The sequence below is a fragment of the Bemisia tabaci genome, chromosome 2 (assembly GCF_918797505.1).
Source record: "Bemisia tabaci chromosome 2, PGI_BMITA_v3".
In the NCBI taxonomy this organism is placed as follows: domain Eukaryota; kingdom Metazoa; phylum Arthropoda; class Insecta; order Hemiptera; family Aleyrodidae; genus Bemisia; species Bemisia tabaci.
The window spans coordinates 9738934-9765991 of NC_092794.1; the positions used below are offsets into that span (position 1 = coordinate 9738934).

General features: G+C 41.2%; 1 protein-coding gene across 6 annotated transcripts in view; it reads right to left on the reverse strand.

The window, feature by feature from the left end:
- The window catches only part of LOC109040165 (homeobox protein, cut), a 157587-nt gene extending 136787 nt beyond the window's left edge, over positions 1-20800 (reverse strand). For 4 of the 6 annotated variants that reach the window (XM_072296671.1, XM_072296669.1, XM_072296670.1 and 1 more), the window contains exon 1: positions 20343-20770. The gene's annotated coding sequence lies outside the window, so the exon portion shown is untranslated. Of the gene's footprint in view, positions 1-20084; positions 20106-20342 lie in introns of those variants that run through there. The other 2 variants (XM_072296667.1, XM_072296668.1) reach the window with 2 other exon arrangements.
- Positions 20801-27058: the final 6258 nt, after the last annotated feature.

The window sequence follows — 27058 nt, forward strand, 5'->3', positions numbered from 1 at the left end:
AAACATGTCGGACATATGTTTTAACAATTTAATTGTTAAATCAGCAATCCGTTTTTTCCGTGAAGGCCAACGGTGATTCTCGAAAATTGGTGAAACTGAATTTTCTGACGTTACAGGTATCGACCTGATACCTGGAACACCAGAAAGACAAAGAAATACAAATCGCTGGAAGTCATATTTTCGCCGTGTGTGATATCCCTCCTTCACTCTGATCACCGATTATTGATCGAGGGTAGGAGGTGCACGATATTATCGGCGAGAGGGGAGTTCGTCGAATGAGGCAGGTGAAGTATGAAAAATTTCTAATTATTGGTCGTGATTAAGAAATCGGTTGCCTCGAGAGCCAGCGACCGAATTAAGGGAAGCAAACCGTGCTACTACCCCTCGCGGCGGTAATACTCGCCCCTGCCCTTCCGGTACAGTCTCTTTTTTAATTCGTCGGAAGATTTCACGCCCCCCTCCCTTCTTTCGCTTTTCCTTCCCATCGATATCCTTCCCCTTTCCTTAACGGATTTACGCGCTTTTATTTAGACAAATATTGAGATGTTTTGATTTTACTATCAGAGGAAATGAACTTTTAAAAATTCAAAAAGCTGCGAACTAGCCGAATCGAACTTCCAAAATCATGGTTACTCGACGAGCATTGCGATGGATTGAGAAACCATGAACTGATGCTTTGGATGAAGCCATTGCCGCCCAAATACAAATTGAGCCTTCTTGCTGAACACGAGGGAATGAGCATAATTACAGTAAGCTCTAAGTTTAACATACATTCTCTTTTACGCATGTTCGATTGCCGAACACATGCATTGTTCTGTTAAACCAAGCTCTGGCTTTTTTTCGACAAATTAGCGGTGACTAATGTCGAGGCAAGAGCTATCGTCTTGTTCGCTGAATTCCTATACCAACATCGGCCGTAGGTAACTTGCCAAAAAGAAACTCGAGATCTCGCCCGACAATGGAATAAGCGGCTGCGCCAAAAGGACTTTTCTACCGTGCTAAGTAAAAACGCCGTATGAACATTCGAGAGTGCCAAATGTCTCCGGGTGAAACACGTATTTTTGAGGAAATGTATGAATGTCTATCCTAGAAATTTTCAGATATTTTAGATGAAATTATGAGCAAACTTGCCTGAAAAATTGGAAAAAAATATTAAGAACTGTCCCAAGAAATTTATATTTATTCAAAGCGAACTTGGCAATGCCTGGAGGTTTATACCGCGTTTTTTAACACGGCGGTTTTCAATTGAAAGCTGCTTTTAACACCCGATATGTTTTAAAAGTAAACGGGGATTATACAGAAGGGTGCAAAAAGCGTCAAAAAACGCGTTTTTCTTTTCTTTCCAGTTAAGTTTCAATTTTTTGAGAAACACAACGAAGAACTGAAGGACAGAAAAAGAGAATGGAAGATGTCACTTCAGTGATAAATTTCTACCGTCCGCCGAGGAAATTATTCATGCTCGCATTTTGATTCTCTTCTTCCACCTTTCTCTCCCCGTGCGCGTCTCGTCCGATTGGTTCGCTAATGTATTGCGCATCCCATCGTTTCTCATCGCGGCCCGTAAACCACGCGATTTTACGATAACACACGTAGATCCACGCGCGTATTGTTTTCGTTGGGCAATTTTTGTTTAATTTGCCGGGCGAAAAATAAGTGGTTTTCGTCGCGAGCGCCATCAGTTATCTCGAAAATTGAAACACCCCCCCCCCCTCCCCGGGGTCGTCGTCGGTCGTGTCGTGTTAAGAGGGTAGGTCGACATTTGGGTGAATAACGACGTAAGTTCTGAGAACTCGGGCTGTGAGTCTCGTAAACTATTGGAGATTCTGGGGCTCGGAGGACATCGGCGCTTTCGTCATTGTCACCTCCCCCCCTCGTTTTTATCAATCATGCTAAATGGGTCAATTTTATGAGTTCTCCGGGATCGAGTTGACGTGTTTATGGATCGCGGGTCGGGAGGAACTAATCGTATGTGTGGGTGATGGGGTTTCTCGTCGAGTCTTTTGTTTTGAGTTTTTGTCGATTTTCGCTGGAATTCGGAGGATTAATAGAAGCAGGCACGCTGCCAGAAATCCACCTCGGGGGCCCGCCAAAGTCGGAGAGGGTGGCCCGGTCGCAGAAGGCAGAACTGAACATTGTCCTGCACTCGGAAATATAAACTGTTGCGACTGGGAAAATCGTCTTCGCCGCGAGAAAAACCGAAGATGTAATTCATCGATGCCATCGAAAACAGAGAAGAGGGGCCACCGTTAAGGAATTTACGGAAATTACGGAGAGAAAGGTCTACAATGGAAAAAAAACACATTGTATCTAGAGTCCAGACTCTTAAAAACATCGACGAGAAAAATTACTCTTGATTCAATCAGAATCTAGCATAAATCAAGAGCCAAGCCTCATAATTTATCATAATTTAAGCGGATTTCGTTTTGATTCAAGCAAAAATCCGATTGAATCAAGAGTATTTTTTCTTGTCTTTGTGGGAGAGCCAGGGATAGTGGTTCCTTATTGCAAAATGAAATTCATTTAATCCTACGGAAAAGGATCGATTATCCTTAGTGATCGATTCTTTACCATAGTTTCAAACAGGGAATTATTGACAATCTCGTGAGAAACTGCGCGATTACGAGCCGGGACTTGCGTCCGTGACAATGGCAATCGCGGAGTTTCCCCTTCATTCGACGCACGTCGTAATAGTAGCACCTCGAAAATTAGGGTTGAACGCTTCAGGTGGGGAGAGAGGGTAGGGGCGCTACCCGTGGCGGCACGAGTCCGGCTGAGGGTCGAAATGCCCAAAAATCCGCGGATGGTGCGCCTCGTCCCGCGTGAGGTGCTTTTCACAAATCGCGGAAGGGATCAGCGGGCGCGTGCCGCAGAAGGGATGGATTACGGCCCTTGCGCTGATTTACCGCTAAACTTGATCCATCGAGTCCTGCCTTCATAGAGTACCTATATAGGGAGCGTTCGAGCATGTCGGTAATTTTGAGGTTAGGTGATGGAGCTCTTAGGGACCAAAAGGGCAGCCGACCTATGAATTAAGAATTAGAGCGTAACAAAATTTACGAACGTTCCCTTTGATTTCATCAGCATTCTTCTTTTCAGTGCATTTGAGTCCCTATACATTCAATCTGTCAAATTGGTTATGTTTGAGAATATCTGGCGGACCTAATCAGGAATTTTGCATACGAGACGACGTGAGCGCATAGTATTGACGAGTAATATTGGTCCACATTTTATAGTTGGGAAAAGTCCTTATCTTGCAGAATAATTAGCATGCATACGTAGCCTTTTCAAAATCAACCAGGTTGTTCGAATTCGGTATGTATTCCCGCGTTAAGGAAAAAACGCCTTACGGACATTCGAAGGTTAGTAAATTTCTTTTGGCAAAAGAAATTATTTCCGCGGAAAGTTATGGATATTTTTCTTCGAAAAGTAAAGTTATCCTCGATTAAATTGTGGGATAAATTCAGTGTAAAATTCGGAGTAAAATATACATAAATTATCAAGAAAATTAGGTTGTTGTCAAGCAGAAACTTGGCAACGCCGCGAGGTTGTGGTTCGTCCGTACGCAGGTCGAATCATGGGCGTTGAGTGAATTCATCGCGCAGATACTCTGTCAAAAATTGATTGATTGCTTTGCCGAACACGAACAGCGTCGAAAAAGAACACCCGATTGACGTTCGTCGTGTCTCACATTATCTTAAGTCATCGAGATCCGTCAGAGTCAATCTGTGTTTGAAGACAAACCCGAAATCCGGGTCCTCACGACCGGAGCAGTCGTTCTGATATCGCACGAAAAAACACCTGACCTTTTTATTTATTTATTTATTTTTTTTCACGCGTTTACAACAAAAATTACCGACATTAAATCCTAACTAAAATATTTAACGTTTCCCGATGTGTGCAATCGAACCTCCCACTCACGCAAAAAACAAAATTCTACGTGATTCGAATCGCGCACAAAACGTTATTGCAACAGTTTCGGCGGGATGAAAATTTGGCAACCTCATATCGGTGCTTCGGCTCAGCTATAGCACGTCGTATACACTTTTTGAGCAACACAGGGCGGAGAAGGAACTTAGAGATCTCAGTCTCGTGTCTGTTATTATTCTCTTCGTTCCTCATAACGACTCCTTGATACCACTATTCGTGGTCTCCGGATGTGCGTGTTGCGTGCCAAAAATTGAAGGCGTTTCTCTTAACGACGCCTTGATACAACTAGACAAATTATAATCTCTGTTACTTTCATGACGACGCCTTGATACCACCATTCGTGGTCCCCGCTTGTGCGTGTTGCATGTCAATAATTGAAGGAGTTTCTCTTACCGACGCCTTGATACAACTAGACAAATTATAATCTCTGTTACTTTCATAACGACGCCTTGATACCACTATTCGTGGTCCCCGCATATGCGTGATGCATGTCAAAAATTGAAGGCGTTTCGCTTAATGACGCTGTGATACAACGAGCACCGAAATGGACCAGAACACAAAGTGCGAATCTAAGTATTCGGATGTATAATTCTTAACCAAAATTTTACGTAGAACACGATTTGCAAAACGAAATTTCCTGTAAGTAACTTTCAATCGAGATACATTTTTAAGTAACATGTATCAGGATGCTAAATTCGCACTTTAGCTGATGGTCCATTCGAATGCACTGATAATAATATTTGCGTTTTTGTGTTGCTTTTGCTTAGTATGAAATGAAACACAAACCAACACTTTGCGTTTTTATTAAATTTGTATGAAAATTGTGAATATCACCCCCCACAATTTTCTGACTATTTTGTGCGCAATTTAATCTAAAATATCTGAAAATTTCAAGGAAAAATATGCTTAAATTGCGTCAAAAATACACGTTTTATCAAAGGAAATTTGGCAACTCTCGAATGTTCATACGGCGTTCTTCCTTAGCGCGGCAGTTCAGGGAAAAGCGTCTTCGGAGACAAACCACCGACTGCCAAATCGGTGGACGATGCGTCATGCTAAGAAAAAACGACGTATGAACATTCCAATGTTGCTTCACTTTGATATACTAAACTCATCACAAGGAAAATTTATGAATATTTTCTCTTGAAATTTCCTCGCTTTTTAGATCAAATCGTGGAGAGTTACCTCAAACGGACCTAGCGGATACACTCCGCAAGTTATGCTGAAAATCGATATTTTATCGGGGGAAATTTGGCAACGTCCGAAGGTTGATACGACGTTTTAGAGTGCGATTCCTCAGCCGGCGGTAAGCGTGGCAATGGCGGCTCCGCTGGCGCGTCAATTAAAATTCACGGCTGATTTATACATTTTCATAAACGTTAAAGGCTAATTATAAATCGCGGCTGCCACCCGAATCGGGAATCGATGCTTACCCCCTCTGCCGGAGCGGCGGGGCGATTAATAAGTGTTGATTCGGGCGGATTTTGACGGGACTTTGGCAGAGATCGATTCCGCCGCCGACGAAGAACCAATCCTCGACGGATCGGATAGCCGAGTCGAGGATTTGTGGCTTACTGTCAGGCTCCTACGAGACGCGCTCCAAGTCGACAGTTACCGAGCTTCTGGATCTGATCTCGAATGCTTCGGTAGGGCATTTAGATGATCAAATCAGTTAAAATCAGATAAAATCAGTCGCGATCGAGCATCGAAAATGGTCCGTACTGACCGAAACGCGTCTGCGGAAAAATAATTAAAAAAACGTGCAAGTGAGTAAACAATTTAACTTTTAACCTTTTAGATGATCAGTTCAGTTTAACAGGAATTTTGGGTTCGTACAGGGAAAAAGTAACCCGATTCAAGCAGAAATCGTCACCCTCCGGACAATATCGCAAGTGCCATGTGACGTTTCAAAATTGCCGCCGCCATTTTATGTTTCTACAGAGAAATCGTTCAACGAAGCTGTCCAAAAATTTCAGCGAATTTTCTTGTGCTGCCGATAAAATTCAGTGAGATATTTTAAAACAGATTCAACCCACAATTTTTCTGTAAAAAATAAAATGGCGGCGGAAATTTTGAAGCGTCACACGGCGCTTGTGATACTTTGGTCGAAAGTTGACGAAATATTCTTGAATTTTCTGTCAAGAAGATGACTCTTAAAATAAAAGTTCGGTTACATGTAATTTGAACGTAACGCCGTATTGAATTTGGTCCTTATGGAATAGATAGTTTTGTCGTTTCCTCCACGAATGAACGTAATTAAATTTCAATGTTGCCAAATTTCCCCTCGCAAATTGCAATCTTAATTGTAGAACCTTGGGCATTTCTACTGAAAATTTCACAGATTTTTCTTCTTATTGCATGCAAAAATCAGACAAATTTTAGACCAAAATTGCACAGGTCCACCCTTGTGAAAAATTGAATTATTTGAGTCAATTTTGCAACCTTGGAACGACGCGACGGTTTGGTTCGTATAACCGAATGTTCGGTCTGCTGAACCGAAGTCGGCCATGCAAACCGAATATTCCGGTAAATAATTACCGAGCAGTTCAGGTCTGGAACACCACACTTGTCACCGAGCTATTTTTTAGTTAATAATATTACTTGAATCAATCAGATTTCTGCTTCGACACAAAAACACAATAGACTGAAGCAGTGAAGCATGCACCTTCCGCAAAAAATGCGCTCTATCCTGAATGCGATTATGTCCCATCAGCTGTTGCAAACGGGAGCTTTACCAATTATGCATCGCGTGTCAACTATTTAAAAGCACACAGTGCCCCGCACCGAGAGCATGGAGAAAGACAAAAGCTGGTGGTTTTGTATTTTTTTTTTTTTTTCAATCTTTTTCTTATTTCCTCTTCTCTTCTCGCACACAATTTCTTTTCCGAGTGAGCATACTTCGTGACTCTTCTGAGGCACTACTCGTCAGGTGTTGTACCATATGCCACCATGGTGTTTTGGTGTTCGGTGGTGTACCGCTTTAAAATAAACGCGTATATTACTACTACATACGTATATTTACTTACATGTATTTAAAATGCAGAGGTGTGAACGGCCGAAGTTGCTTAGGCATCTCTATGAAATAAATATATTCAACTACTTCTACTACATTCTTTATAGTTTTATTCGAAATATAACAAAGGTCGAATCTGTATGCCTAGCATTATTGCTGTTTGCATTGACGCGTACCCAATTATCAACCCGCCTATTTCTCGGTCATTATACCGAACCTTAGTTCCCAAAAAGTATACCTCAATTCCATTTAATTTTTTATACAACGCTTTTTAAATTCACCTTCAAAAGTCATGCAAATGCTCCAGCTGTTCAAGCTCGCTTGCCGCACTCTTGCATAAATCCAGAATTTTTGTTTTATGCATAAAAATCAAATTCTATCAGCCGATTCTTATCGAAAAAATGTCCAAGTCTCATTATTGCCAAAGCAAAAACTCCTTTTTAATATTTTTTCTTTCCACTCCTAAATATTCGCGCAAAAATAGAGTGGTTGCTCCAGCTGATGAGGAGTTTTTGTGTGTACAAGGTGTTCCAGCTGATGAGCAGTTTTTGTGTAGACCCTTACATTTGGGGAAAATGCTTAAGTTTTTTTTCCTGAAGCAAAAAAATTTGATCGTATCGACGGTAAAACCAAACTTTTTTCGTTGTCAAAGTTTGAAAATGGTTTTATTGACATGCAGAGTCTATATATCTGCGATACAATGCGACCGTTTTTTCCCCTTCCTCCTCTTTTTCTCTTCCCCTTTTCCTTTTAGATCGCTATGCTTTTTTTGTCTCCCCGTACTAAGGCCAACAAACCCATACAAATGTGCTTCAAAGCTTTTTTTACTCGAAAAACAAACGCAATCGAAGTTAGAGTCTCGAATCAAAAATTCTGACCTCGCCGGGGAAGCAAGGAAAATGAGAGTGGGAATTTTTCAAACTTAAGGTGAATTCAATCCCTTTTAAAGGGAACTTTTCCAAACAAACAAATGATGACGTCATTATCGCAATGAGGCGATGAAGCCAATGAAATCTCGTTAAAGGAAAGAATAATTAATGAGTTTCGATCGTAATAACTATAACATACATCCTGATTTATGTAAAAATGTATTTGATTCACATACACCTGAAAAATATTTTCATTATCGTGGTCTTAAGGTCATACAAATATTTAAAAGTCAAGATGAGTTTTATAGAATCATGTTTTAACATAGTTTTAATTAAAACTAAAGTTTTACTTAAAATCATTAATATCTCAATTGTTTCAAAAACTGCACTTTGGCACCTTGTCTTCCAAGCCCCTCAATATTGTTAGTTATTAAACCCTACATTCTTGAAAACAGCAACCAACGGAGAGGGCCGTCGCATCAACGTTTAAAAAATCAGCCGAGATGAAATGAAGGATCGAAGCTAATCTATAGCCCGATTCGCCAATCAGCTGAATGGCTCACAATTAGCAGGGGTTTCCGCCGCTGCGGCCTGATTTTCGGTGCCCGGAGGCCCAACTAATCGGAACTAATAAGTAATAAGGCCGCCGAATGAGAGTAAGAGAGAGAGAAGGTGCCGGCAATTAATTAGATAGAGGGAGACGCGGTGGAACACAATAGCCCCTAACGCGATAAAACTGAGAGAGACCAAATTACAAGGGCTCGGCCCATGTTATCCGATTGCACTTTTTTTGCCGCCCTATCCGGGGCTCAGGCTCTCGTATAGGAAATGTGTCGAAAATGACAGATATTGAGTAATATGTCAAGTGTCGGTGGGCCCCCTTTGACGGGGCCGCGCCGCTGCGGCTTGGCTGCGGGCCCTCGAACCCCCCAGTTGCCGCTTGGGCCCAGGGACAGCACCAGCATCCCAGTGTGACGAAACCTCTGATTTCTTGTGGCCAGCAACAACCATCTCGCCTCCTCATTGACCGTGTTTGTACTCGCTAGAATCCACATGGATAATCCAGCGGGCTGAATATTGAAATTGACAGACAATGAAGACATAGGGAGTATGGAGCGATGCTTTGGTTGAAATGGGTGGTTCCTATAGACTAAGGGAGAAAATTATGGACTAACCATTGAGTCTCATCGTGGGTTGTCCGTTAGTTTGTCTATTATCTACTTCTTTGTCCATTGCACCACCGTGCTCCCACCACCAGGATCCTTCCATATCTCTCTTGTCTTCTTTGTCTATAGCTTTGTCTATCATTTCAATAATCGCCCCGCAGAGAGAATCAACGGAGTAGATCAAGTATAGCGGAGAAAATGATGCGATTAACCATTGAGTCTATCGCGAGTTGCCGTTCGTTAGTCTATTATCTACTTCTTTTGTCCACTTCACCACCCGTGCTCCCAATGAGGATCTCTCCATGTTTCTCTGGTTTTCTTTGTCTATGGCTTTGTCTATCAGATTTCATAATCGTTCCCGCAGAGGAAATCGAAGGGGTAGAAAAAGGACACTTTAGTCTCGGAAGCTGGGAATTCCGCGAAATACTGCCCAATCTGGCAACGCGATTTTTCTTTGCGGTTGAGGCCGCCTTTGTCGCGCGACGGCCGTGCCAAATGACCGTAACTAAACAAGGAACGGCGAAAGCCTCAAAACGGCGAGACGACCAATTATTCGCTGAAATTAGGCGATTTCCTCCGCCTTTTTTACCTATCGTCCCGAGTTGGACCGGAGTATGTGAGCGGCGACTCCACCCACCGATTTGTTATAGATCTGCAGGTGCATTATGCCCCCAAAACAGTCGGATTCGGCCTAAACCAATACTTTGAAATTAATTTCAAGAACTACCATTCAAATGCTCGCTGAGAAATTTCAACACAAAAGTTTGGTTAATTCGGGAAGCGAAACACAAAATAACCCTAGCTTTCGGTTGAAAATTTCAAGAGAAAATGCCAGCTAGTTTTCTTGAAGAAATTTAATAAAAAACGAGTGGTGAATACGAACGTCGGAATCGGAGGAATGCATTTTCCCAGTCCCTCCATTGTTTTCTGCGCTAAATTCACCGCAAAAAGCATTCTGATACATTTTACTTAACAATATATCTCGCTTGAAAGTTACTTTCAGCTGGTATTATGTTTTGTAAATCGTGTTGTACTCACAATTTTGGTTCAGAATTACGTATCAGAATACTCAAATTCGTACCTTGTGTATTGGTCCATTTCGGTACTTGTTGTATCACGGCGTCGTTAAGAGAAACGCCTTCAATTTTTGACATGCAATACGCACACCCGGGGACCACGAATAGTGGTATCAAGGCGTTGGCATGAAAACAGTAGCGATGATACTTGTAATTCGGTACCAGTTGTATCAAAGCGTCGTTATGAGAAACGCCTTCAATTTTTGGCACGCAACACGCACATCCGGGGACCACGAATAGTGGTATCAAGGAGTCGTTATAAGGAACGAGGACAAAAATAATAGACACGAGACCTCTGAGATCTAAGTGCCCTCTCCGTCCTGTGTTGCTCAAAGAGTGTATAGAAATGCCCAAGGTATCTACAATTAAGATTGAAATTTGCGAGGGGAAATTTGGCAACATTGAAATTTAATTACGTTTATTCGTGGAGGGAACGACAAAACTATCTATTCCATATGGACCGAACGTACCGACGGCGTTACGTTTGAAATTACATGTAACCAAACTTTTATTTCAAGAGTCATCCTCTTGACAGAAAATTCAATAATATTTCGTCAACTTCCGAACAAAGTATCACAGGCGCCGTGTGACGCTTTAAAATTTCCGCCGCCATTTTACTTTTTTACAGCAAAATTGTGGGTTGAATCTGTTTTAAAATCTCACTGCTGCATTTTATCGGCAGCACAAGAAAATTCGCTGAAATTTTTGGACAGCTTCGTCGAACGATTTCGCTATAGAAACATAAAATGGCGGCGGCAATTTTGAAACGTCACATGGCACTTGTGATAGTTTGTGACGATTTCTGCTTGAATCGGGTTACTTTTTCCCTGTACGAACCCAAAATTCCTGTTAAAACTGAACTGATCATCTAAAAGGTTAAAAGTTAAATTGTTTACTCACTTGCACGTTTCTTTAATTATTTTTCCGCAGACGCGTTTCGGTCAGTACGGACCATTTTCGATGCTCGATCGCGACTGATTTTATCTGATTTTAAACTGATTTGATCATCTACATGCCCTACCGAAGGATTCGAGATCAGATCCAGAAGCTCGGTAACTGTCGACTTGGAGCGCGTCTCGCAGGAACCCTGACAGTAAGCCACAAATCCTCGCCTCGGCTATCCGATCCGTCGAGGATTGGTTCTTCGTCGGCGGCGGAATCGATCTCTGCCAAAGTCCCGTCAAAATCCGCCCGAATCAACACTAAAGCTACGGAACCTTAGGCGCGTCTGGACGCGGCGTCCTGGACGCCGGCGGAAAATGCTGCTACCGAGTCGAGGGCGAGAAGACGCTCACATTTTGGAGCACGGCACCTTAGGAGCGGAATCCGTGGATTTTTTCCGCTCTGTCCGCCGTCAATTTCTCGAATTTTTGTTGATCGGACAGTATGCTCTGGGCCGCGAAAATGGCTGTGCGCCCTTTTTTTTAGGAGGGTGTGGATTCGATCGACAAAAATCGACCGAAAAATAAAAACGTGAATCGATCGACACCAATCGATGGACAAATTACTAAAAAACGGATGTCGATTCGATCGACAAAAAATGTGGATCGATAGACGAGAAATGATTGACAATTAAAAGGAAAACCGGTATCTAGTCAATCGACATGAATCGATCGAAAAACCAAAACGTGAACCAATCGACGTAATTCGATCGATTCACAACTTGGTGGATCGATTCACGGGTTTGTCGTTTAACTCACAGGTTTGTCGATCGACTCATAGGTTTGTCGATCGATTCGCAGGTTTGTCGATCGACTCATAGGTTTGTCGATCGATTCACAGGTTTGTCGATAGACTCACAGGTTTGTCGATCTATCCACGGCTTTTGTCGATTGATTCACGGGTGGGTCGGTCGATCCACGGCTCTTGTCGATCGATTCACGGAATTTTCGATCGATTCGCGGCTTTTGTCGATCAATTCACGGCCTTTGTGATCGATTCGTGGGTTTGTCGAACTAAACACATTCAAAAATCGGTAGGAAAGGCAGCGGACTGAGCGGAATTTCTCGGCGTCTTCGCTCCGATCTGTTCGAGACAGATCGGAGCGTCCTCGCTCGGCGTTTTCCGCAGCGTCTCTTCGCCGCTAAGGTGCCGTCCCCGCGCAAAAATCATTAGACAGATTTATCGGCGTCTGGACGCCGCGTCCAGGACGCCGCGTCTAGACGCGCCTAAGGTTCCGTAGCTTTATTAATCGCCCCGCCGCTCCGGCAGAGGGGGTAAGCATCGATTCCCGATTCGGGTGGCAGCCGCGATTTATAATTAGCCTTTAACGTTTATGAAAATGTATAAATCAGCCGTGAATTTTAATTGACGCGCCAGCGGAGCCGCCATTGCCACGCTTACCGCCGGCTGGGAATCGCACTCAAAAACGTCGTATCAACCTTCGGACGTTGCCAAATTTCCCCCGATAAAATATCGATTTTCAGCATAACTTGCGGAGTGTATCCGCTAGGTCCGTTTGAGGTAACTCTCCACGATTTGATCTAAAAAGCGAGGAAATTTCAAGAGAAAATATTCATAAATTTTCCTTGTGATGAGTTTAGTATATCAAAGTGAGCAACATTGGAATGTTCATACGTCGTTTTTTCTTAGCATGACTCATCGTCCGCCGATTTGGCAGTCGGTGGTTCGTCTCCGAAGACGCTTTTCCCTGTACTGCCGCGCTAAGGAAGAACGCCGTATGAACATTCGAGAGCTGCCAAATTTCCTTTGATAAAACGTGTATTTTTGACGCAAGTTAAGCATATTTTTCCTTGAACTTTTCAGATATTTTAGATTAAACTGCGCACAAAATAGTCTGAAAATTTTGGGGGAAAATATTCAGAATTTTCCCGGTAAATTCGGGTTTTATCGAAGGAAATTTGGCAACGCCTGAATGTTCATACGGCGTTTTTCATTAGCACGGCAGAATAAGACCGTGTATTTTCGTTTCTCGCGCGCGCTGCGAAGGGTGACAACGGCTTCAAAGCGCTGCCGATCGGCGACCCCGCTGAAACGCTGAAACGCTGAAATTGATCATCGACGAGCGACCGCCGGCTATTTTCGGCTGAAATCGTCGCGGAATGGTCGCGCGGAGAGATGAACTAATATCGACGCTAAATTGCGAAGGCTCGGATCTTCATAGCGGGTTTTCGAATTTTTCACCTTTCGATTATTTTTAGAGAGTGTTGCCGGGGATTTTTGTGCCAACTTTTCGGAAAACGCCGAGAGGGGAGCCTGGTAATCACTACTAGATCATATCGATGGCAAAACCGCGGATCTTCAATTGCGACGTTGCAGACTTCCTATATAATGGGTTCCTGAAATTGCGTTTCGTGAGAGGAAAAAAGAGGTAGAGAAAGCCGGATGATACCGGTGTGCCGAACAAAGCCCCAGTTCCAGATCACTCGATCGGTTCGGTTTTACTGAATTTTTTATTTCGATCGGGGGAAAAAATTGACAATGAAGGGGGAAAAATTAAAATGTGGAGACCCTATTCAGGAACGACAGCTGTGGAATCAAAAGTGAGAACAATCTGCGACTTACAAGTACGATGAGGGATTTTTCCATTCCACCTAGGCTTACGTGTAAGCGGAACTTGATCATAAGAAATCGCACGGATCTCGGCCACCGCCTTTAAAAATCATGGTTGGAAAAACATATCCATGTAAACATTTTAACATCATGATTTTAGAGGAAACACAGTCAAAATTTTCGATGAAACGTTTGATTTTCACCGGAGAGGCGGGACGTTCCTAGACTTGAATGAGCTTCTATAGGCGTATCAAGCGTGTTCTTGGACGATTCCATTAAAAAATGAAATTGGTTATTTTCTGGGGGGGGGGGGGGTGGTGGTGAGTAAGTGCCAAGAGCAGTTTGCATAAAAAAAACAGCCATCAAGGTACATACTTTTTTAGTTTCTCCATCGACGTAAAGAAAATTAGTCTCTTGTTAGCGCTACTCATCAATGAGTGGAGTGGCTACAAAAACAATTTGAATGACTCAACTAAATGGAAAAATTCAAAAGCAAAGCGATTACAGGTTGAGAGATTTCTACTCTATTTCTCCAGACCGGCGAGATTTTACTGAAAAACTCCAATTTTTGCCCGATAGAGGCGAATGTAGGCGAACAGGACTGAATGAACAAAAAGAACAGTACATTTTAGGCAACTTCGGATTACAAGGTAACACGAATCGAAAAAAAAAAAAAACTCGCGCCGATACTTGGACGTGAATATACGCAATTCATTCTCGGTACTTTGACGTCGCAGTTTCAAATGGCTGCCCGTTCCCGTCTGATTTTGCAATTTTCCAGCCCTTGGGTACATGAAACACATCAAAATAATTTCCCAAATTTTACGTCACATCCATGAGCATCGGCAAATTCCAAATCTGAAAACCTCTCACCTCGCTGTGGGTTATTCACTGCTACAGAGCGACACAACAAAGCTTGCCCATCATATGAATAAAACGTATGTACTTGTACTTTTTGTTCCAAGAGCTGAACGATAAGTGAATATTCTTAGAATCGAGTGAAAGTTTCATCGCTAAAAGTAATTATCACTCCGCCGGCTAGATTTTCCTAAAGGTTCCTCGAATAAAAGAATCGAAGCTGAGAAAAAATTATAAGTGTACACCGAGAGGGAAAAAATGGTTTTGAAAAAAAAGTAATGAGAATTAATCACGCGCTTTTTTTAAATTTACGATTCTTTGAAAGGTGCGGAAATAATAAAAACCTTGACGAGACGTTAAGAAAACAACGGGAAAATTAAAACTTGGTACATTCTGATGGTTTTCCATTTAAATACGGCCAAATTACAGATGAAAATAGTGAAAAGTCCCAATGGACCCGACATTGAAAATCATGTGCAGCGATAAATCATAGGAACCAGTTTTAGTTATGGTACCAAATACTTGCATTACTGTTCGCATTTAAGCGGCCAAAAATTTTTATTATTTCCTCCCCGCTATTAGGAGGAAAATACCTCAGAAAAAAAGCATTCGGTCATTTTGATAAGTATGCTTGTCTTAATAAATCAATTTTTCTTGTCGTCAAAATTAATTAACCCGAATTTTTCCCCATCGAATCAATAAAGCTACACAGCAGTATTTAAGCTTCAAGCTTTTAAATTCCTGGCATTAGAATAGATATTAAAATAGCGTTTGTAGTCAAACTAGTTGCGAGAAAGTCTTAATCTTAAATTTTTCAAACATTAAAAGTTTTTGATCAAGATTCAAATAGTGCCAATGAGTTAGGATTATATAAATCAATACTAAGTTAAATTGAAGAAAGGAGTATTTTTAAACTCTCGTCGGAGCAGTTAGTGATAATTGAAAACAAACTAATGTAAAAAATACTCAGAGATTATCGACGAAGTAAAATTATAAACAACTTAACGGTCATTAAATCAATACACAATAATCGTCCTGGGAATAATGAAGAGCTTGATTTGCCGAGGTCATTATTGAGGATTTACTGCAACAGCAATCAAGAGATTACTCCCGTCATCTTGAGATCGAGAATGCGGAAAAAAATCGAAAATCTTCGGGAGCCGTTTAGCGAAGATATTAGAAAATAAGTAAGAACCGTAGTCAAAGGCAAGAATCTTCCTGAGTTTTCTGAAGACGTGTCGGAATTTTTAGCTTCCTCCGAAATTTTAGCTTACGAGAGTGGAGAACTTTACCCCAACCCTACAAACGGATTGAAATATTTGAATCTTTTAAAAGTTACTGGTACCACTTTTCTTCTCAAAATGTAGCCCTGAACTTGTGAACCACTTGGAGAGTTGGTACACCGAAAAAAAAAGTATACCGAAATTTTCACCGAGTGTACTAGGTTAATTCTATCATTAGTATACTTGATTTTTGACACAATGATACTGAAGTGTAAGTAATCATTAGGCATCTGCTAGCATAATCATATAATTTTGGTGAATGTGATTAGAATTAAATAAGAAGAATACGTAGAATAAGATTAGAATTACTACCTATGCTGCCATAGAGTACGTTGTTGATAGCCATATACACATCATAGCCGCTCAAACTATACTTTTTTCCAGTGTACGGATCACATCTTGAAAGAATTTTGTGCGCCTTTTTTTAAAATAAAAAATAAAGAAAAAACTGACAAAAACACCTCAATTTGAACGGTATAAAGTGTATTGGCGACTAAGTACCAAAAAGTGCACTTTCTTCCGAAGTAAAAACTCCCCTGGCACGCAGATGTTCGGCGACTCCTGAATTCCTCAGAAATTTACCAGGAGGAAAAAGACGAAAACAAGCGAAATGTCAATACTCTCCGAGAGACATCGACGACTCTAATAGCTCATTCCAAATCGAATTTTTTTTCCGCGGATAAGAAAAATTTTTGCCTTCACATTTTTAAAGTTCAATTACACGAGCGAGCCAACGTTTTTTTTTTTACTTCATCTGACTCGACGAGGTTTTTCGAAAATTTTTTTGCCCGTAAAACCAACCGAGGAACTTGTAAGTCCACTGTGGACGCTCAGCGCGGACATTCATAACATACTTGGAGAAGAATCAAATTTTTAATTTTATTTCTTCGGTATGCGGACACAATACGAATGTTATTTTGTTTAGGTATGATTGCTACAATCGCGAGAAATCTATTATACAGACCTAAGCAAAAACGTCGCACCTAATCCCACGAATAAAATATGTATTTTTGGGACTTTTATAAATATTCTTCCTCAATATTTTCAGTTGCTTCAGATTAAATTCCGGAGAACATTCTCTGAAAAATTTGCAGAATAATATTCATAAGTTTCTTCAAATAATCAAATTTTATAGGAGGAAAGGTGGCGTTCAATCTTATGTGGAGTTCTTCCTTAGTACAGAAGTATTTTTTCCCGGCCCTAACAAATGGGATTGAGAATGCATAGATTCGCCCCGATTAAGGTGGAGGAAGGAGACAAGAAGTGTCCATTGGATAAAGCTACAAATAAAATGATCGCACACTAACAATAGAATGATCATATTCCAACAAAGATTATGATCAGTTTTACAATTTTTAATTAGTATGAAAAAAGTCTAGTGCTCAAAAGGGTAGGTATTAAAATGTAATACATATAGCTATATTTATATTATTAAACAGTTCCGGAAGTATATAGAAATATAAGTTCTGAAGGCGTTGTACTTGGTGCATTCACGGTGCAATTTCAAGAATACAACTTCAGAGAGAAAACTTTATTTTCATTCATTACGATGAGAATGGACGTTAGAATAGCATGAGCGCAACGTTGTGGGGTGAAATCAGTTCTGGGAGATTCACGTTCCTAGCTTATCACCGTGGCTAAACACATTACATTTTCTTTCTCTTTCTTTAAATCATGGACGAAAATGAATATAAAGGTATCCACATCAAACTCAAATTACGTAGTGCGTAATTGCAATTCTATTTTGGTTCTAATTACTGATAATAACTTTAAACCACCATTAGAATGTGCCCGGAGCGAGAATTCGAAGTAATGCACACTGTATAGGCTCTGTTCTTCGAATAATTTATGCGATTGGTAAAGGTCTAATTTAGTGTCCGTGAAATTGCGAGGCACTCATTGAACATAGAATTTAGAAAAGGTAAAGTTTTAAATATTACGGTTCTCAGTCACAAAAAAGAGTTCCTTTAATTTAGCTAACTTTTATACAGCTCAAAATAAAGTTTGAGCCAAACGAAAGCTCGATGATCCGAAAATACAGGTTGTTATAACACGGAGTTAAACAAATGAGGAGTAACAATTGACTCAGAATACATGTGAGCTTTTTGCCGGAGAACGACTTTCCTTGCATCTTCTAATCTAAGAATAGTTTATCAAAATTATATTTTTGTGCTTTAAAAATGGAGCGAAGTACGCGAATTTTTGCCGAAGTACTCGGACAATTATGAAGCCGAACAAGTTCGAACTTCGCACCCAAATGTTACCGATCGACACCTTTTTAACCGTTTTTCTCTTTCCAATACGTGAATCTAGAAGTTTATCATTTCACAAGCTTGCTTCCACGTTCACTTTCAATTTATGGATAAATTTGAAGTCTTTCAAACAATGGTTTAACAGAAGTGAATATAATTTTAAAGTTTGATGGGATACATTTTTCTTGGTCAAGTTGTAAAATAAGCACCTTCGGATTGATAAGAGTCCGTCTGTTTTTTTAAGAACTTTTGGACCTCCATACTAGCTTTCGTACTTCTCGTTTTCTTTTCTATCGTAAGCTTAAATTATCAAATTTACTCGTGTAAACTTAAAATTGGAGACGAGGACAATAAATCTTTGACCATGTCATGACTGCATTTATAACTTTATCAAACAAAATAAAAAACGTAAGCACTTTTCTCAAAAGAGGTTTTCGAGATGAGGCCCTTCTTAACCCAAACTCCTGCGGTAAGTACTTTGGATTTTATCAGCTAAATAAAAATCGGTGGTTTGTGTCGTTGTAAAGTTAGAGCTGGAGTTATCGAAGATTATTATAGCTCCTGGGGATAACAAAATCAATTCCAGTAGATCGATAATATTATAAAATGGATAAAATCAAGCTTTATGGTCTTGTGGAAGCAATGGAACTTTTCACGACATTTTGTCTTGTTGAAATTAATAGCATATCCTGGGGAAATTCTTCTAACGATCCGATGCAAATCCAATATAGTGATCTCAAAAGCGGAAAATTTTAATTTATAACGTTAGATAGGATATTAATGGGAAATGATGTAGTCGATGTAGCGCTACATCGTGAAATACAAAAATCACTTAGGACAAGAAATTCTGTCTTCAAATAAAAATTATTTCACCGTAAAAGTCTTTGACGTTTAATAGCTATTGGGTCGGAACTAGATAATCTTCGAAATTGGCTCTCTTGGAAGATAGTTTTGGACTAATTAACACCCGATTGTGGTGGATCAAAATTTAGTGCGATTAAATTTTTACTTTAGAAAAATTCTAGCACGAGGGGTGTTGGATGTATGAGATTTAATACATTTTTGGGTGTTTGATAAAGTCACTTTCAGAGTACTTTTGGTAGTATTTCTTGAAGATTAGTGTTTAAATAAAGAAGAATAATCAAAAGATTTGTTCAGATTGGCGATATATTAGAATGACTGTCCCAGACTTCCGTTAATTTTTAAGTGGCCATTGTAAAAAACAAGGGATGAACTTTTTTAAATACAACGCACTAAGTGGACGATAACGAAGCGAGGGCATGTGAAAAATCGCTCTGATCAAAATATTTTAATTTATTTTGGGTAGATATGAAAATACATAAGGGTATAAGAATTAAATTATCGGAGGATTGCGAGAGAGTGGGTCAAAATAGTATTTATCGGGACAATTTTTTTTCGAAGTTTATACGTGAGTGTGGGAGCACACCTTAAAAAAATGATAAGAATCTAAAAAAATCATCATTTAACTTTGCGTCGAGTAATGTATTTACTTTATTCGTGAGGCTGAAGCTGAACAGAGAGACTTCAATTTAAATCTGAGCTTCAATTGTAAAAACCGGCGAATTAGTTTGACCTTGTACCGCTCGATAATAACCCATGACGACAATAGAAAGAGAAAAAAAGTGATTTGCCGAATTTCCACGGAAGAATTATTTTGAGGGAACTTCAAGTATCAAGAAGAAATCCAGAAATGCAGAAGTTCTAAATGATCATCTCGGATTTTTACGTAGAGCATGAATCTTAATTGAAAGTGCATTAATAGTTCGGAGGCTATCGCGGAAATCGTCACGAAAAACTTAACGACAGACGAGGAAATTGGGCGTCAAAGGAAAATTTTGACTACGTAGCGAAAAATTGCGCACGTTGATGAACAAAAAACCGAGTGCACAATCAGAATCTGCGAACGAGCTGTATTCTGAAATAGGTACCTGCATTAATTTTTTTTAGCTGGGCTGGGAGGGAGGGGGGTGCTAATATATAGCCGATAGAAATGACAGTACGGGCCGATTTATATTTGAAATTTTTTTTTGCAAGTCCGGAGTAATTTTATGCCAGAATTCGAAAACCTTTGCGGCGATGATGGAAAATAGAGGTATAGTTACTTACGTACAGCGTTCCCAGTTAAAGTTTTCTACGCGATAACGTCAAACCCTAAAAATTATTTTACGTATGATAATCATAGCAACTCAAAAACTTGAAAAAGAAAAGAAAAACAAAAAGTTAAAAAAAGGAGGGAGAAAAGTTGCAGAGGCGCAATTAAGTAGTGGAAAAGAATTTTTCGCGACAGATTTTTTGGCCATGTATATGAGGTTTGTGATAGGGGTAGTGATAATAAAATAAAAACAGAAAATAAAATAGACTTACATAAAATTGAAACGTAAAATAAATCCAACGAGAGGTGATGAAAACCAAAAAGCTCCAAAAACAAATTTTATCCAGGTCAAATTAAACTCGAAAATAAAAATCGGAACAATTTAGGATAAAACAAAAGAGAACTGAATACAAATTATCATGTAATTAAATAAAACGAAAAGGTTTAAAAAATATTTTAAAAAACAACGGGAAGTTATCAAACTGGTGAGAATCCGAACTGATCAACTTGAATCAAAACTATAAAACATAACTGAACAAAAAACACGGATACGCAGACGACAACCGTACGATTTCAACAAATTATTTAATGAATCACACCTTGGATAAGGACCTCAGAACATTTTCACACGCGTAAAATCGGATGGCCTCATGCGGCACATGACTGAACGCCGAACGGTACGAAATGATACTGAATTCGAAAAGGGAAGCGATTGGATACATGCGAGCAGCGATCAAGGGGAGTTTGAGAGCGCTAACACCTCCGTGCAGCGCTGCGCTCTAGCGGCCAGGCTCCCAACTAGGCCCTCCTTTGCTCCTCTGGTGGGGAAAGTTTTCGGGAGCGAGAAGGACGAAGAGCGTCCTCCCGCCAGGACGAAGATATCTCCCGACAGGAGCGCGAGCGAGACAAGGCGGACCAATGAAAAAAAGAGAAAAAAACCAACAAAAAAAGGGAAAAAAGCTGGATGAGCAACAAAGAAACTCGGAGCCGTCGAGCGGTACAAGTGTTTCGCGCAAACTCTGGTAGACGCTCTCCGTCGTCTGGCGACCGCCTATTTCCCAGTGCAACACGTTTCTGCCCCCACCCACTGCCCCTTGTTGGGCGAATCTTTAAAATTTTTATTCGGAACCCTTTACGCCCCCCTTTCTCCCCTCCCCGCGCCGCCTCCCTCGGCGCGCCCCGCGCTCCCGATATTGGATCATGACTTTATTTTTTATTTACAATTTCCCTCCTTGGCGTCTATACTTTTCGCGTATTTCCAATTTCTTTTTGCTCCCCCCCCCCTCCCCGGCCTCTCTTCGGCCATTTTGATTATTATGTATGCGTATTATTCATTTATTTGCCCTCCCCCGCCCCCCGCAACCGACCGACCTACCCGGAGTAAATTGAACGCTGATTATATCAGCGTTCCTAGTTCGGAGCTTTTTCTTCCTATTAATTAAAAACCGCCCCTCCCCTCCCCGCCCCAGCCGGATACCTCAGGGGGCCCCTGGATCCCTTCAGCCCCCACCAACCATTTTGAAGTTCCGTTTCCAGTTCTATCTTCTTTTTTTTATTTTTAAGGGCGCTTTCGTTCGCTCGATCTCTCGTTTCGCCGACGGTTTCCGAATGAATATCGATAGCAAAAGGGAGAAAAAATTCAATGGACCACCAAGCGAAGTCAGAAAATAAGTAAATATAGTGCGAGTTATTTTATCACGATCTCAGGTAGAATATAGTAATAAGAGAAATTGGCGTCAGTATGTTTAGTTCCAAGGTGCCGCTTGTCAAAAGAAAAAAGTTTTCTTCAATGAAAGTATGAGTAATATTTCTTCGTGTGGATTTTTATTTCTCTTGTTTGAAAGAAGTTACCTCAGGTACTAGTTTTTTTTTGACTGATTTTGAATTCTATTTTCATTGGTATCCATCTGACGATAACTGGATTTCCAGCCGAAATGTTTTGGTTCTATTAATAAATCGTGTTTTAAGCTTGACAACCGCGGTTCTTGTTTTCGCTTTTTGTGTTTTATATTTGGAGCTATAGATCACGAGAGCTATAGATCCACTGATCAATCGAAGAGGTAATCTGGAGGATTACCTCCTCGATATCGAAGGAATCCGATATCAAATTGCATAAAACTGAAAATCGAGTGTAAAATATTTTTTTAAAAACTACCCCTCGAAGTCTCAAGCTGGGTCAACTGACCCTACTATCTTCTCTGGAAAAATTATCGTATGAGACAATATTCATACAAGCTTTTGATATAGATCTAAAAACACATCCTAAAAAAGAGTCAGACATCAGACTGAAAAAAAAAAAAACGAATGTCAACGCAGCTAAAGATAGAATAAACGTATTCGGGTTACGTTTTTTAAGTTTCCTCTGAATCTGAGCGAAATCTCATTGGTAATACAGAGCGGAGCCTTGCCAGTTCACGCCATGTGGTATCGCGCCTTCAATTTTACAGACGCAACACGGACATCCATCGAGCACGAATAGTTGTATCTCTGCGCCGTCATCAATGCGCGTTGTTTCTCTTGCTCTACTTTCATGCTTCCTTGGTTCCGTCTGTCTTATTTGTAGAAGTGCTTCAAGAACCACGTGAGCAATACATCCAAAGATAGGAGGGCCGTATGATCGGGCCTCGTTTCTTCACTTTTTCCCCCGAATTTGAGTGACACCTCATTGGCTGCATAGAGCAGAGCATTGCGAGTCCACGTCTCACCGTCGCGCCTTCAATTTTGGCGACGCAACACGGACATCCATCAAGCACGAATAGTTGTATCTCTGCTCCGTTGTCAACGCGCATCCTTTCTCTTGCTCTACTTGCATATTGTGTTGGTTCCGTTTGTCTTATTAGTAGTGGTGCTTCGAGGGCTGTGTGATCAACACAACCGAGATAGGAGAAACGTAATTTGGCCTCGTTTCTCAACTTTTCTTCCGACTCCAAGCAACAACTCATCGACAGCATATAGCGGAACATTGCGAGTCCACGTTTCACGCCATCGCGCCTTCAATTTCGGCGACGCAACACGGACATCCATCAAGCACGAATAGTTGTATCTCTGCGCCGTCATCAATGCGCATCTCCAAGCAATAACTCATTGGCAGCATTTAGCGGCGAATTGCGAGATCAGCAGTTCAGCAAGAGGAGCTCATTCAATTAGTTAACAGACAACATGCACAACACTCCGTTACAATTGCCATAATTTTAGTGTGCGATTAAAATTTACTGCAATCTGTATCAGTGCACTATTTGTCGAACAGTTTTTTTATCTTTATTTTCGAATGAGACCAGAGGAAAAATCCGTGGAATTTTCAGTCAGAAAAGACCAAGATTCTCCTGGTAAATTTAAAATTTGCAGGGGGCTGAGGGGGGGGGGGTTGGCAACATTGAAATGTAGTTTCGTTCTTTCGTTAGGGAAACAGCGGAATGTGCCCAACTGATGCTTCGCAAAGATACCGACTGCGGGCTGATTGTATAAATTGATAGACAAGGCGATAGACAAAGAAGGCATAGGGAGTATGGAGCGATCCTATTGGTTGTAATGAGTGGCTCTCACGGACGTAGGGAGGAAATGATGGACTAACTATAGAGTCTCTCGTGGGTTGCCTTCTTTGTCAATTGCAACCACCCGTTTCCACATATACCCGTTTCCGTATGTTCCACCTTTTCCGATCTCTCCATATCCTTTTTGTCTTCCTCATCTATAGCTTTGTCTAACAATTTCAAGTATCGGCCCTGAAGCTACGCAAAGATACTGACTGTCAGCCGCAACACAAAGTATATTGGCGATTTTCGCCCCTATAGATCATTTAGATTCACCTCATTCGGGCCTCCTTTTTTTCGAGACTGCAAATGAGATCCACGCGAGGGTAGAGCCGAAATTAGTTCTCAGCATCTTCACATCCCCTCTCGGAACGTTAGACGTTAACCGTGTTGCAAATAAGGCACCCGTTATTGGGGTGGCTCCGGCGCGTTGCGGCCACGGTGGTGATGAGGTGGTTTTCCCTGCCCCCCTCCCTGCCCTTGAAACGTTCCTCCACAAATACACTACACATACGGTTCCCGCCTGCCTCCAGGGGGATCCCCCCTCCCTTCGTTTATATTTTTCCCCTTCGATTGAGCGATGATTTTTTCGCTTTGTTTTTATTTAAATTTTTTGCGGGCGTTTTTCCGAGCCGGCTCGTTAATCGGGGTAATCGGACGAGGCGGGCCCCGCGGGACAGGATTTTCGAATTGTGACAAGCGTGTGGGTGAGTTTTCTCTTGCAGTTGATCGACACTTGTTTTCCGACTGATTTGTCACGGAGTAGCGGTTTAAATCAAGCATCTAGGGAATACTCCCCTTTAAAGGATACTTGAATTATGATGGATGAAGCGTTCGTGTTGTGTGCATTGGCGAGGTTTCAGGTGACCTGTCAGTGCGACCAAATTATTTCGTCCTTTAAAAATGGAGATTACCTACAAATCTTGCTTCGCAGCAGCCGCAAACTAGTTGCTATTTTGCTTAAGAGCGGGAATGAAAAGGAGGGGTATCGCTTTTACTCTCATCCGATTACTCTACAGATTTTTTGCGCAGTGAGGATCTATAATTTACAAAATGCATCATGATGGGTCATTTCGGGTCCATTCGAATCTAATATTGGCCTAAAGATGTGCCTAAGGGTCGATTTGGGCCCAAAATATTAATTTTTCGACATTAAACCGCAACCTATATTGTGCTCCAAAATTGGCATTTAGACCCATGTTTAGGCCAATAATAGACCCAGAGAGAGATCGAAAATGACTAAACCCTAAAGCACTCCATAAAGTTACAGACCTCCAGGGAGCAAAAATTAGGTTTAAGGAATTTCAGCCAGAAACGGCCCTTATCGATACTGCCGTGCTAAAGAAAAACGCCGTATGAACATTCGAGAGTTGCCAAATCTTCTCTGGCAAAATGTTCATTTTGAGGCAAGCTACGATTATTTTTTCTTGAAATTTTTAAACGATTTAGCATCGCGAATACATTTTTATGTAAAAATCGAAGAAAAATATCCACAGATTACTCTGAGAATTCACATTTTATCAAAGAAAATTTGGCAAATTTTGAGAGCTCATACGGCGTTCTTCCTCAGCAGGGCTGGACACCCCTCCTTCGAAAAAAATCTGCGCAAATGAAAAAGATGTGCGGGATGTGAAGCTCCCGTCGCGAGCTTTTTGGTCCGAAATGGAAACTACCCGGGAAGTAGGTCAAAATCAAGAGGCTCCAAATCGGCGCAAGTTGGGCGCCAGGGGCATGCGGTGGCCCCTTCCTCGGCGGCGCTCCCCTATTGTTACCGGCCGCGGCGCGGCGCTTTGTCCCGTGCGACTCACGAACTTATACCTCGTCACCTGTTCCGCATTTCCGCACACATCCGCATTCAAGACGCCGCCAAGTCCCCTCGTGGTCCGGTGCCCGACACGCGCCCTCCAAGTTGAACGTTTGTATGCTAAAAGGAACTATGTGCATTGGGTTTGCGTGTAACATAGTTCCTTTTAGCATAAATACGTCCAGTTGGACTATCGCCTTGTCCCCTTGCCCTTGCGGAAGCCCTTCCAACTAATCGAAAACCCACCTCCACAGCGCGTCCACCCTTCCATTATTGTTCGTCTCGTTGCAGTCCGCAAGGTTTTTTTTTCCTTGTTTTTTTTTTTTGGTGAGGAGGAACGGTATGTTTTGTCTGACTGCGCAGTGGAGATTTCGTTTTAAGAAAATAAAGACAAGTGTAACCGAGAGAAAAAAAATTCGAGGAGCAGTCTGCTCAAAGCACCTTCATGACTACCTCAAAATGAGCCTACCTATTGCAAACTTCAGCTGGAGCCAGGGCCGGATTAAGGGGGTGGCCACATGGGCCGCGGCCAATGGCGGCAAATATTGCAATTTTTTTAAATATAGGTATAAAAAAAATCGGATTTAAAAAAAATTACAAAAATCGGATTTAAAAAAAATTACAAACAAAATCTCTCATTTCCTGAGAGTATAGTGATTTCTAATTTTGTCGTCTTTCGGTGATACAAGAGACCTTTAATTAATCGAGTTAAGAGAGATACCAAACACGCAATTTGGCCAAGAACGGCGCGACTAAGAGAGAAATGATGACGAGGACTTGAAATGAAAAGGAGAAGCCCTCGGCGCGGCGGTCGGCATGTAACACATATTAGCGCCTACATTCCTACAAGACTGCACGAATACTCCACGCATTGCATCAAAGACAGTGCGGTCACTGTGAAACGGATAGCACCTACAAGAATACATGAATACTTCACGCACTGCGCCAAACACAGTGCGATCAGCGTGAAACGGATAGCGCCTGCAAGACTGCGTGAATACTTCACGCATTGCGTCAAGGGGAAAGTCTGAAATACGCTCCTAACTTCACAATCCGCGAAGGGACTTTGCGTTTTTGAAGCTTCCCACTTCAAAAACGATACCATGGCGCACGTGAACATTTTGTAAGTGGATTCTTTCCATCCAACCCTTTCGTGCTAGGATGCTACGTAATATTCGACATGGCCTACGCCAACCCACCAAAACACACCTTACGACTATGATTCCGGTGTTCCGGTCTTCAACGCCTCATACTAAACTTATAAACTCAGCACAGCTTTAACAATTTTAAGATGGTGCCACCAGAGATTTGATTCACTGGAAAAAAACACATTGAATCTAGAGTCCAGACTCTTGAAAACATTGAAAAGAAAAAATACTCTTGATTCAATCAGATTTTTGCTAAAATCAAAAGGAAATCCGCTCAAATTAAGAGGCTTGGTTCTTGATTTAAGCAAAAATCCGCTTGAATCAAGAGTATTTTTTCTTGTCGATGTTTTTAATAAGAGTCTGGACTCTAGATCCGATGTGTTTTTTTTCCAGTGTACAATATCAGCACACGTGTTCAGTTTATTGTAGATAGAGTTAAACATCTTACGATTGTTTGAAAATACTTCATAGAGAGAGAAGCTAGTGCGGCAACATCACGACCTAAC